Raw genomic sequence first — 3,711 nt, forward strand, 5'->3', positions numbered from 1 at the left:
GCGGGGGCGGAGCTTGTCGCGGTCAGGTGACCCGCGGCGGGCGGGAAAGGAGGCGGTTGGTCGCCATTTTGGGAGGCCGGCGGTTGAGGGCCTAAGAGACGGGAGGCGGAGGCGGGGAAGGGGATGTGGGGAGGGGGAGGTGCTGGGCTCGGACGGCCCCTGAATACAGGCGTGCCGGGAGGCTAGTGGCTCTGTCGGTTACTTGAGGGCAGCGTTAGAACTCAGTGGTTGGGCGCAGCGTGTGGGCTGTAAATGGATCACTGCGAGCCTGCAAGGGGGAAGCAGACCAGAAAACGCCATTACGGGGTCATGGTGCCCAGTCATGCATCCTGCGTGTTCCTGAGGACGGTGTGGCAGGGGGCAGCAGACACAAAGATACGCCCTTCAGGGAGTTGATGGGCTTGAAACCCACAAAAAGGAACCTGACCTGGTCCTCTTCTTTTGTCAGACACTGAGTCTCGTGGGCGCAGTTCTGTGCTGAACTGTGTTGTGGGAGACACAGAAATAGGAAAGAGTCGTGGCCTGGGGGAGCTGACTGGTCCAGGAGTTTGAACCCTCCAACAATTTAGAAGGGGGATTTATTCTTTACAAGAAGGAAGGCTAAGAAGAATTGAAGGCTGGACATGTATTGAGACCCAAAGTAGTTTAGTGGTTGCTTGGGGTTGGGGAAGCCCTGGTGGTGCAGTGGTTACAGAGCTGGACTGCTAACCAAAAGATTGGCAGTTCGAATCCACCAGCCACTCCTTGGAAACCCTATGGGGTAGTTTTACTCTGTTCTATAGGGCCACTGTAGGTCGGAATCATACTTGATGGCAACGGCTTTGGTTGGGGAGTTGGAAATGGGATTAACTGTAAACCACATGAGGGATCTTACTGAGGTGATGGAAATGTTCTCAAACAATCATGGTGATGGTTGCACGACTTGGTAAATTTACCAAAAAAAAATCATTGAATTGTACACCTGTAATAGGTGACTTTTATGGTATGTAAATTGTTGTTGGGTGCCATTGAGTCAATTCTGACTCATAGCGACCCCATGTGACAGTAGAACTGCCCCATAGGGTTTTCTAGGCTGTAATCTTTACAGGAGAAGCCCTGATGGCACAGTGGTTAAGCACTTGGCTGCTAACCCAAGGGTTGGCAGTTTGAACCCATCAGCGACTTCTCCAGTCTTGTACGGCCTTGTAGGTCATGCTAAAACCAGCTGTCATTGAGTCGATTCTGACTCACAGCAACCCCTGTGTGTCGTACAACTGTGCTCCATAGGGTTTTCAATGGCTGAGTTTTCAGAAGTAGATTACCAGGCCTTTCTTCTGAATGGACTCAAACACCAACCTTTCAGTTAGCAGCAAGGATGATAACCATTTGCACCACCCAGGAACTTTGGGTCATGCTAAGGCAGAAATTAAAAACCTAGAAATAATTTAATAGGGAGTCTTCATTGATCTAGCAAACATTGAAAAATATTGTCTGCTGGGTAATCCATCCCCTTGATGGAGGAAACAAGGACCCTGGCCACCAGATGAGAGTTAAAGAGCATGACTTAGGATCCTGAAGCAAGTAGTGTAGACACTTTCTGTCCTTTGATAAACATTGAACACTCGATAAATGGAGACAGACGATACTTGGAACACATAACTCATGTAAAAGATCACTCATAGCAACCCAGTAGGACAGAGTAGAACTGCCCCATAGAGTTTCCAAGGAATGGCTGGTAGATTCGAACTGCCAACCTTTTTGGTTAGCAGCCATAGCTCTTAACCACCCTGCCACCAGAGCTCCACATAAAAGATTAGCAGTCAGAATTCTTTTCAAAAGTTTTGCAAATTGATGAAACAACCCCACAGAAAAATGAATAAAAGATATGAGGAGGTGCTTCATACATGAGGAAACATATAACAAGGGAATGCAAATCAAAACCACAGAGACCATGGCACACCCACCCGTTTGGCCAAATTTAAATTTTCTTTTTTTTTTTAAATCAGGTGGAGCAGGGGAAACTCATGCTGTAGTGGTAACAGGTAAAATTGGTACAGGCACATTGCAGTGCAATTTTTGCCTGAGAGAATAAAATTGAAGATTTTTTTTTAACATGCCCCATGTCCCTGCAAATCCCACACCCAGGGGTTGAGTCTACAGAAACTCTTGCCTGTATGCCCCAGATGTACCCAATTATAGTCATAAGCAACTGTGTTTTTAAGAGAAAGGAAAAAAAAAAAGGAAGAAAGAAAGTCTTGGATTGGATCCTGCAACAGAAAAAGGACATTAGTGGAAAAACTAGTGAAACCTCAATAAAGTCTGGAATTTAGTTAATAGCAATGTATCACTGATGGTTTCTTAGGAACCCTGGTGGCGCAAAAGGTTAAGTGCTTGGCTGCTAACCAAAAGGTTGGCGGTTCAAACCCATCATCAGCGCTCCAGTAGAAAGACCTGGTGACCTGCTTCCGTAAAGATTATAGCCTAGGAAACTATGGGGCTGTTCTACTCTGTCACATAGAGTCATACGGTTGCTGTGAGTCAGAACTGACTGTACCACACTTAACCACAACAACAATGTTGGTTTCTTAGTTTCAACAAATATATCATGGTAATATGAGATGTTAACATTAGGGAAAGAGTCCCTGGGTGGTGCAAACGGTTAAGCACTCAACTACTAGCCAAAAGTTGGCAGTTTAAACCCAACCAGAGGTGCCTTGGAAGACAGGCCTTATCTTCTGCTTCTAAAAGGTCACAGCCTTGAAAGCTCTAGGAAGTAGTTCTACTCTGCACGCATGGGGTCGCCATGAGTCTAAATTGACTCAACAGCAACAACAAGAAGCATTAGGGGAAACTAGGTGAGAAATTTACAAGAACTCTGTGCAGTATCTTTGCAACTTTCCTACAAATCTAGAATTATTCTGAAATTAAAACTTTAGTTTAAAAAAAAGAAAGAAAAAAGAAAATGTCCACCCACAGGTGACTGGATAAATTGTGGTATCTTTATTGAATGGAACATTAATACAGCATTAAAATTAAGTCCATTGCAGTTAACCACACATACAAATGTGCTTCCATTTCCTTATAAAGGTTCGAAAACCAGGCAAAAGTAAACAATCATTGGCCAGGTCTGTGTTCAGTGTATCACTGGTCCTTATAGCAACCGTAGGGATTATTCCCCACTTATTTTTTTTTTTTTTGTAATAGCACATTTGCCAAGTAAACATTTTTTACACATACAGTTCAGTGGCACCCATTACGTTAATCATGTTGTGCAATTGTGGTGCAGTGAATTACTCAATATGGCCTTTCTAGGCATAGTCTTTGTGACTCCCACACAATCATTGTGTAGGACTATGCAAATAGGTGCTTGTTGCCCACCAAGGGGATTGGACAGCTTTTTGCTAATGCAAATAATGTGTATGAAACCTGTGATGGTTAAGATTGTGTGTCAGCTTGGCTGGGTTATCATTTTCAGTGGTTTGGCAGTTATGTAATGATGTAATCTGCAGTTATGTAATGATGTAGTCATTCTCCATTTTGTGGTCTGGTGTAATTGTCCTCCATTTTGTGATCTAATTATCCTCTATTTTATGATGTGTTGTAAATCCTAGCCTCTATGCCTGTGGTTATGGTCCCACTTGGGAGTGAGTTGTCTGTTATGTTAACAAGGCAGGATTAGGGTGGGATGTATCTTGCATCACTGCCTTACTAAACGGTGTGACTCAAGTCACC

The sequence above is a fragment of the Trichechus manatus genome, unplaced genomic scaffold (genome assembly GCF_000243295.1).
Source record: "Trichechus manatus latirostris isolate Lorelei unplaced genomic scaffold, TriManLat1.0 scaffold00087, whole genome shotgun sequence".
NCBI classification, from domain to species: Eukaryota; Metazoa; Chordata; class Mammalia; order Sirenia; family Trichechidae; genus Trichechus; species Trichechus manatus.